The following is a 10,839-nucleotide window of genomic DNA, read 5'->3' as shown; positions in this document are numbered from 1 at the left end:
TCACCTTCTCAATGGCTTGGTGAACCAAATTTGGGCCAAACATATCTGCCTCAACAAGCTTGAACCACCCAATAGGAGACCTACATCTTCTACCATACAACACTTCAAATAGAGCCATTCCAATGCTAGAGTGGTAGCTATTGTTATAAGCAAACTCTACAAGAGGTAAGTTCTCAACCCAACTACCACCATAGTCAATCATGCAAGTACAAAGCATTTCCTTCAATGTCTGAATAATCCTTTTTGCTTGCCCATTAAACTGTAGGTGGAAAGCAATACAAAAATTCATATTGGTCCCTAAAACTTTTTTAAATAATCAGCAAAAGTGAGATAGAAAGTATGTACCGTGATTCGAGATGATAGAAATAGGTACCCCATGCAACTTCACAATCTCATGGAGATACAACCTCGCATAATCCTCAACCAAGAAGTTAGTCCTCACTGGCAAAAAGTGAACCCACTTCGTCATCCTATACATAAGTAACCAAACCAAATTAACTTAATTCTAACACTGAGGATGTTTGGTAACGAAATCCATGTTGATCACTTCCCACTTCTACTCTCGGAACTGAATTTCTTCGTACAAACCTCTGGGTCACATGTGCTCGACTTTCACTTGTTAACACACATGCACTTGGCCATAAAATTAGCTACATCCTTATTTATATTATTCCACCAATTCATCTCCGTAAGGTCATAATACATTTTCATCGAATTAGGATGAACAATATAGACCGACTCATACGCCTCAGCCAACACCCTTTCTCGCAAACCATCGACATCAAAAACATATAATCTCCCTTGCTATCACAAGGTACCATCGCCACTAATCTCAAAGTCCATCACCTTATGCCCACCAACGTCATCCTTGATTCCCATCACCATTAGATCTAACACTTAGTTCTCCTTAATTTTAGCACCAAGAGACGACTATGCCACTTTTTGAATGAGCAAACCACCATCCTCAGAGTCCAAAAGACAAACTCCAAGGTTAGAAAAATAGTGAATATCCTTCACCAACTCTCTCTTCTCTTTATTTACATGAGCTAGACTCTTCATAGAAAATCTACTAAGAGCATCAATAACCATATTAGCTTTACCTAGATGGTAGTGAATACTCATATCATAATCCTTGAGAAGTTCAAGAAATCTCCTTTGCCTGAAGTTAGGATCTTTTTGAGTAAACACATACTGCAGGCTCTTATGATCAGAAAAGATATCCACATGCACTTCATACAAATAGTGACTCCAAATTTTCAACTAAAACACCACAACTAATAATTCAAAATCATGAGTCGGATAATCCTCTCATGCACCTTAACTATCTAGAAGCATAAGCTATCACCTTTCCATGCTACATCAGAACACAACCAAGTCCCACACAGGACACATAACAGTGGACCACAAACCCATCAATGCCTTTAGAAAAAGTCAAAATCAGAGCTGAAGTTAGCTTATTCTTCATCTTCTTGAAACTACCCTCACAAGCATAAGAACACATAAATTTACCTTCTTCTGAGTTAACTTAGTCAACAGGGCAGCTATGGAAGAAAAACTCTACACAAACCTCTGGTATTATCCAGTTAAACCTAAAAAGCTTTGAATATCGGTTGGAGTTGTGGGTCTAGGCAACTTTTTAACCACTGCAACCTTATGCAGATCTATCATGATCCCTTTAATAAAAATAATATGACCCAAAAAATTGACAGCGTTTAACCAAAATTCACATTTTGAAAATTTTGCATACAACTGCTACTCTTTCAAGGTCTGCAATATGATACGGAGGTGATCGACATAATCTACCTTACTCTTAGAGTACACAAAAATGTCATCTATAAAAATAATGACAAACAGATCTAAAAACTTATAAAAGACTCTATTCATCAGTCCATAAATGTTGTTGGGGCATTGGTCAACCCAAAACACATAACCAAAAACTCATAATGCCATATCGGGTAGGGAAAGTAGTCTTAAGGATATCCTCTTCCCTAATATTTAACTGATGATACCTGAATCAAGAATAAAACTTGGAGAAAAAATTAGTACCCTGCAACTGATCAAACAAATCATCTATCCTTGGAAGGGGATACGTAGTATTTATCGACATCTTATTTAGTTATTATAATCAATACACATCCAAGAGAATTGTCCTTCTTATGCATGAACAACATTGGTTCACCTTATTAGGACACATTAGAAAGGATGAAACCCTTATCTAAAAAATTATTTAATTTCTCCTTCAACTCCGTCAAGCTATTCTATATAGTGGAATAGAAATTGGATGAGTGTCTAGAATAAGATCAATCCCAAACTCAATCTCCCTATTAGGAGGAACACCAGGAAGGTCATCAGAAAAGACCTCAGAAATTCATTTACCACTAGGATGGAATACAAAGAAAGACCCTTTAAGTTAGAACCTTTAGTCCAAACTAGATGATAGAGACACTCCCTGGCTATTAATATCTAACCTCTAAAATATGATACAAACTTCTCTTTAGGAGCTAGGGAACCACCACCACCCTCTCCCTACTCAATAACTGGCTCATTAGGAAAATTAAAGACTACCATACAAGTCCAATAGTCTAGAAATGTATAGTACAAGTGCAACTGATCCATCCTCAGTATAACATCAAAATCCACCATATCTAATTCAAACAGATTCTCTATAGTTTCTTTACTACCAACAGATACCACACACCCCCTATAGACTCTTTTAGCAATAACAGAGTCACCTATCGAGGTAGAAATAAAAAAAGAGTTCGAAACACACTCTAGACCAAAACCAAAATACAAAGCCATAAATGAGGTCACATAAGAGAGAGTGGACCCCAAATCAAGTAAAACATACACATCATGAGAAAAGATTTTCAATATACTAGTCAGGACATCAGGCGATGCCTCAAACTCCTGTTGGGTAGTGAGAGCATAAAGATGGTTCTGACCAGTGATGGAGCCAAATGGTGCACCTTTTGGTGCCAGAGCTAAAGAATAGGCAATAAGAACTATGTTTGCCCTAGAGGTACCTTACAGGACAGTTTCTAAGAATGTTCCCTAGATAATCCTAGTTAAAGCACCTGTCCCTTCCCTCATCATAAAAAACCTAATAAAAATGACTATAAAATTGGAAAGGAGGATATGATGGAGCTGATTGAGCCCCACTAGCCTGAGATTGGGCACCCTATTCTCTGAAGTTATTTGTACCATGGAAATACCTATCACCCAATGGTTTAAGTAGGGATCACTAGCCATTTAGTAAGAGAGAGGTAGAATATTTTATGGCCCAGTTCCTATGTTATTAGCAGGTAAAAGCTAAGCATCAACGACCAGATGGATTTACTCAGCCCATTCCCTAGTGGAAATGGGAGAAGATTACCATGGATTTTGTTAGTGGTTTACATCTTACTTATCATAGTTCCAATGGTATTGGGGTCATCGTGGATCGATTAACTAAGTTAGCATATTTTATTCTTATTCATATGTCCTTTAGTTCTGAGAGGTTAGCCTATATCTATGTACGTGAGATAGTTTATTTTCATGGTATTCCCATATCTATTATTTCATAACAAGGTCCTGTGTTTACTTATAGCTTTTAGAGAGATTTCAGGAGGATTTTAGGTAGATCTTAGTACAACCTTCGATCTTCAAACTAATGGCTAGTCTGAGCAGACTATTTAGGTGCTTGAGAAAATGCTAAGAGCCTATGTTGGTAGAAGCACTTAGCCTTTGCAGAGTTTGCCTATAGCAACAAATATCATTCGAGTATTGAGATGGTGCCTTTTGAGGCTTTGTATGGTAGGAGATATCATTCTCAGATTAGATGGTTTGAGATATCTAATATTCAACCCATGGTACTAATTTACTTTAGGAGTTATTGGATAGAGTTAAGGTGATTCAAGATAAATTGAGAGCAGCTTAGAATAGGCAGAAGGCCTATGCAAACCGTAGACTTCGTTCCTAGATTTGGAGTTGATTATAAATTATTTCTTTGTATATCACCCATGAAGATTGTGATGAGGTTCGGGAGAAAGGTCAAGCTCAGTCCAAGATATATTGGACCTTTTAAGATTCTTTGCACACTTAGTGAGGTGTCTTATGAGTTTTCTTTACCTCCAAATTTTTCTATTGTCCATTCGATTTTCCATATATCTATGTTATGGCATTACATTATTGATCTATATCATGTTCTTAGATAAGACTCAGTCCAGTTTGATGAGCAATTGACCTTCTTGGAGGAGTTGGTGCTTATTTTGGGTAGTGATGTCAGGCAGTTGCATACTCGAGAAATTCCTGTAGTTCAGATTTAGAGGAGGTACCGCCCAGTAAAGGAGTCCACTTGGTAAATCAAAAGTTAGATGTGGACGCAGTATCCTTACCTATTTGAGATTTTAGGTATATCCTAATCCTTTAACTTCTGCAGACGAAAGTTCCTTTACTAGTGGATATTATAATGACCCTCTAGTTTATTTTCCATAATCTTTCTTATTTTGTCCATTAGAGCTTTTCTACTACTGCCCTAAGTCATTTATGACTTGTTGGGACTAAAAGTACGATTATCGGGCTATTCGTTTAGTTTTTAGAGTCAATTCCCTATTTTAAAGTATTTGCTAGTTCCAAATGGACATCGAGAAAAAACTTTAGTTCAATGACCTTGAATGAAAATTCTAACTATTCCAACAGCTCTAGAATATCCATTTTAGGCTAGGTGAACTCTTGGTTTGGGTCCCAAGGCACTCGAGCTCATTTGAAACCATTATTCAAAAAGTTAAGAAAATTAAAATTGGGTGAGGGACCCACTTTTCATGAAACAACCTCGGATGGAAATATCGATTATGACATTGATTCTGGAATATCAAATTTGGTATGGTTACATGATTTGTTTTCTTATACAGGATTTCAAATAAATTTTGAGGGCTTGGCGGAGACTTGTAGAGTTTCCAAGTCTCAACTGTAACTGGTGCACACGTGATCGCGGGCCATTGGTCGCGATAGCGATCTGGAAACACGATGAAGTGACGCAATTGCGACACTTTAGTCATGAACACGGATCTTTGGACAACAAACCAGTACCTTGATTGTGATGGGGTAGTGTCACAAATATGACACCTGTACCTAACTCCATATATGGCAATCAAGAGGCTCGGGTAGCGATAGTGACACCTAATAACCTGAAAGGATATAAATTTCCCATTTTATCCACTTTTTGCCTTTTTTTCATCCATTTCTTGAGAGATAAATCCTAAATAGTGAGATATATTGGAATTGGAGCTTGTGGGTAATTGGGAGCTTAGCTAACAATTATTTTTGTGATTCTTCTTTGATTTATGGTACGATTTCACCCTTTTTATGGTAGAATTTTTCATTTCTTGTTCAAAAATCTCAAAACGTGGAGGCTTTATTTTAGCTCCAAATTAGCTTGAATTTTACCCCATTTAGAGGGTAATGACTCCTTGATCATAAGAGAACATTGGGTTGATTTTGAAAACACAATTTTTTTTTTGTAAATGGGACCCATATAGGTTTTGGGATGATTTTTGGACCCGAAGCATAATAGTGCAATATAGGTATTATTATTCCTGTATTGATGGGTAGAATGTGATTTTGATAGCTTGAAATTTTGCAGAAGCCTCTCAGAAGGAAAAAATGGTGATTTAGCAGATCGTTTGAGCTTTCTTTGGCATTCAGATAGGCTAGGTTTTATTTCTCATTAGATTGATCAAGATCATAGTATTTTTATTTTATTGGGTTAGATTTGGGATGGATTTTTAGTATTGGTATGATTAATTTTAATGCTTGGGTTATTTGAATTGTTCAGGCTATTCGAAATTTGTAAATTAGGCATAATTGACCTAGTTTCACATATTTTAGGTGAATTTCCTATCTTAAGGCTAGTTGAGGCTTGTTAAAATCTAAAAGTGGATTTAGATACCTTAAGCCTAGTTCAAGTAGTTTTTGTCTAAAATGAAACTTTGGGGATTAGAATTTGGCCCTTTACCAACCTTAGGCTAAGATGCGTGTTAGCTTTTGTAGACCTTTATACGCTTGTTAGACTCTTGAAAATGCTTGTTGAGGTAATATAGATAAACTTTGATACTTGATTGATCTATTGGTTGATGTGAGAATTGACGCCTACTAATTATGCTATTACTTATTCTATTGATGATATTATTGATTATATTGACATATTTTTAATTACCGGTTTGGGTACGAAGGATGGATAAGATAATGACTATATTTATCGGTTCAAGTTCGGCTAATGATTATAATATCGGTTAAAGTTCGGCTAATAATTATAATACCAATTCAAGTCTGTCTAGTGATTATAATACCGGTTCAAGTATGGATAATAATTATATTTTTAGTTTAAGTCTGGATATGCATATTATACTATGATTATATACTTATTATGATATGATGATATAAGGGTGTGAGATTGAAAATAACAATTTGGCTAAGTCTGAAAATGAGAAAATGACCATTGTAGAATGATGTGACTGGACTCTAGTGGTATATTGATAATTTGTAAATAATGGTGGTGGGTTATATTATCTTGTGTGTACCTTCCAGGCTTATGAGAGCTTGCGATAGGTTATTACTTTTTCGAACCAATTGGCATATGGGAGTTAATTTTGTAGTTATGATTACATATGTTGATGCTTTATGTCATGTTATGCTATTATTATGGTTTATTTACTTATATATGCAGAGCGATGTTTGAGTTACTCCAAGTTTTTCCATATCTTGACTTAGTTATGTTATCTCGCATTTTATCATACTTATATCATGAGTTAGCTTAGTCAACCGACGTTCCCTACTAAGTGCCCGTGGTTTTGATACTCATACTACACTTCTATACCTTTTGGTCCATATCCGAGTACTAATTACTGATATTGATCAACACTCGTGCTGTATTGATATTCGAAAATAGGGTGAGCTCTTGGAGTCGAAGTCACCTATTTCTTTCTATCTTTCTATGTTCAGTCTTTTATTTTGAGACAGGTGTTATTGACTATTCTAGGTACTTGGGTTGCATTATTATTACTAGATGCTCTTGTACTGGCTCTACTAGGTCGTTGGATGATATCTACATTGACTATCTTTGCCTATTTTAAATATTATGCTTATTTCTAAGTTGTGTTGTTGATTCCTGCCTATGTTGGGCAATTGCCACCAAATTAACCCATTTTGTTAAGCTCCAAATTATCGTTCAGTTTACCTACTAATGAGTTTTATTAGGTGACATCATGACTTGTAAATCAAATCATTACACAGTATTTAGGAATTTACGTTCTTAAATCACCTATTCCGGCCATCCATATGAGAACTTATTGAAAATTGCTTATTAAAAATCCTTCATGATATTTATCCTTTGTACCTCCTGCTCCGTCCATGAAACCCAAGGGACTCCATTGACAAATGATACTACTTTCATCGGAATAGGATTAATCCCTTTAGTTTGTTGCGCATTGTTACTAGTTAAAGGCTTCATTAGATCAACAAATTTAACCTTATCCTTTACTAATTTATCATTACTATTGTCACTATTGTTTTTACTAGCATCTTTAGGCAAATTAATAGGATCGCTAGTCTTTTTGGGTAAATTTTAATGGTATAGTGGGGGAAATGTTGTTTGTGAAGTGAGTAAATATATCTGGCAAGCCTCCCCTCCGGCCATAAAATCCGGTAAGTTTGGATAAAGGTTCATATTAGGATTAGTGATGTTAAAGGCACAGTTTAGTGAATCAGAAGCAGAAAATGGAAGAGATTCAAAAAGGAGGCTATTGTAGCAAGTTATAAAGCTATGATTCACAATGTATGAATGACCAAGAACGGGAGAATCCTCAGGAATCAGAGTGCCATTACTATTTCTTATTTGATCAAATACAATGGATAGTAAAGGAGAGAGTTAATATGTATCGATGATTCAAATATGCTAGGACTAGTAAGGCTTATATTGATAGAGTTTGTACTTAGGAGATTGAGGCTTACAGTATTTGTAAATAGGTTTTTTTGAAGTTTAGTCTAGCTTAACTCATTGCTATATAGATGATTAAGCAACTAAGGGCTTCATTAGGTATATTCATATTGTTGGTATAATAATATTTGCAGTTTATTGCCTGAAAATTTTCATAAAAATTATTTCTTTGAGTTACTTTAAAGTAAATGAACTTGTTTGAATTACTTAAAAAATATTAAAAGATGTCTGAAAAGTATGGGTGTGCAAAAACCAAATCGACCAATAAACTGAATCAAAAAAATGTTATTGGTTTGTTACTATTGAATTTTTGGGTTAATGGTTGTTTGATGATTTTATAAATTTTTATCGGGTTATGGATTAGTTTTGAATTTTTAATATTGGGATATGGGGTAAATCGATAACCCATTAATACTCTGCTTAACTACTACTTTACCACTACTTATATATATTACTTATTAGTGCCTTCAAAGTTTCTACAAAACCTGAAACATAAAAACTAAATACTATATGTGGAAATTGATTCTCTTGTTCTTTTTTGTTCTAAAAGTTATAGAAACTTGTTCAATTATTTGACTGGATTAGTGAAGATCAGTTTAGGCTATTGTTAGAGTTGTGATTTTTTTGGTTCCAAAAGTACTACTAATTAAGCCTATTTAATTTGAATTACTTAATTATAGTTATTTACATTTACTAATTGAGTCTTGCTTTGTGTCACACTAATATAGACATATATAATTATTCAGAAGGAAAAATTACATATATTTATTTTATAAGCATTTTTTATTGGTTAAACCAAAAACTGAATCGTCAAGGATTAAAAAACCAATAAATCAAAATTGATAAAAAATATCATATTGATTTAATTATTGGTTTAGCGTATTTAAAAATCAAAAATCGATTAATTAAACCGATAAGACATAAAACTGAACCAAATCATCAACGGACAAAAGATTCTCATTATTATTATTTCACCAATTAACGGACACCCGTACTAAAAAGTGGTATCAAATAGGTGTGGCAAAAGCACGGATTGATTTAAATTTGGACAAATCAAAACCTGTCACATTAATTATTGGGTCAAGACTCAACTAATGAAAGCTAAGATTTAAACTTGGTAATAGAAGAGAGAATTTAAGTTTTGTGCACCTATGATGTAAATATTTTTTTATACCATCAGGTAAACTAAAAGATTACTTGTGATGTTTATAGATAAAATTTAGGAGGATATTAGTAATATTAATTAATAGCTAAATTTGAGGAGGATATTAGCAATATTACTTAAGGGCAACTAGAGTCCTATTTGTATTCTAACCAAATTGGTTTATTAAAGTTTCCTTTTATAATGCAGATGTTAAAGTTTTCCATTATTTCCTCTCAACAAAAATGATTTTTCCACCATTGATGATTTTGAGATGCTTCTTTTGGTTTAAGAGATAGCAAACACATTATTTTATTTTTGTTGTGACAGATTTATAAACGAATTTTAATTTTAACTTTATGTTCTAAAAAGTTTAACAACATATGAAGTTTTAAACATCACATAAAAATTGTGACAAAATCATTAAAAAGTGCTACGTGCATCAATCATAGTAAGAGGAAAATAAAGCAAGATAACATGGAGTGAGGCTTTGGAAAAAGAGACCGAGTTACGATGAGAGTTTAAAAGAGATAATCAGTGCAATGCTATATAATCATAGAAAAGGAAAAAAACCACCTTGATATCCGGAAAGAAATAAATCATAAAAGGATGAATTGTTGGGAAAGGCAAGGGCACTATCAAAGTGCACAACGAGTAGCATCAGAAGAATATTCAAATCTAAATTTTCACTTTTAATTTGAACTAAGATGAAACAAAAAATAAAGAACAATGGTAATATGACAGAAAATAAATCAACCAAACAAAATGCAAAAAGATAAGAATAAAATCAATTACACGGGACACAAAATTTACGTGAAAAATTCTTTGATGTGAAGAGTAAAAAATCACGGGATCAAAATCTCTACTATAATCACTAAGAGTTATAATATTGTTCTTTAAAATTGGCCACAAAACAAGTGTCAAACAACCAGCACTAACACAACAAAATTGCACCAAAACTGGAGAACAAAAAGGAGGAAAAACACCAAAAAATACAGCTACTGTTCACAGATGAAAAACAAGAGCTATAGACCACCAAATTCAACTCTGTCATTTTTTAAACAAAGATTGAGATAGAAAAAATAATTTGTCAAATAATCAGCTAAATTGGATAAAAAACAGTAAAAATTGCAATTTGAAGTTGACAGCTGTGGCTGACATTTTAGGTTCGAAAATATGCACTAGTTTCTCTCTTTAGCTGCTGAAAATTCTTTTTTGTGATTGTGAAATAAGTCTAAAAAGATCTATATATAATCCCCATAGTATTGGGCCTAAGGACAAAAGTGGGTTGGTCCAAATTGGGCTTTATTTATCTATATTGAAAGAAAAAAAGGCCTATAACCCAACAATTCTCCCCCTCTCGACTATGTAGAGGAGGCCGCCATCCTAGTGATCATGCAAAAATCTTCAAACTTCCTTCTTGGAAAAGCTTTAGTCATCATGTCAGAAACATTATCATCCATATGAATCTTCTCAAGTTTAAGCAATCTAGAATCCAACACATCTCAAATTCAATGATATCTCACATTAGTATGTTTAGACTGCCATTAAATATAGAATTCTCGTCATAAGATATAGCACTTTAACTATCGCAATAAAGAACATACCTCTCTTGAGCAAAACCAAGCTCTTTCAAGAATCTCTTCATCCAAAGAAATTCTTTATAAGTTTTAACAGTAGCAATAAGCTCATCTTTTGTAGTAGATAGAGCAACACATTTTTGCAA

Source organism: Capsicum annuum, chromosome 5 (assembly GCF_002878395.1).
Source record: "Capsicum annuum cultivar UCD-10X-F1 chromosome 5, UCD10Xv1.1, whole genome shotgun sequence".
Lineage (NCBI taxonomy): Eukaryota > Viridiplantae > Streptophyta > Magnoliopsida > Solanales > Solanaceae > Capsicum > Capsicum annuum.
This window is presented reverse-complemented; position numbering follows the sequence as displayed.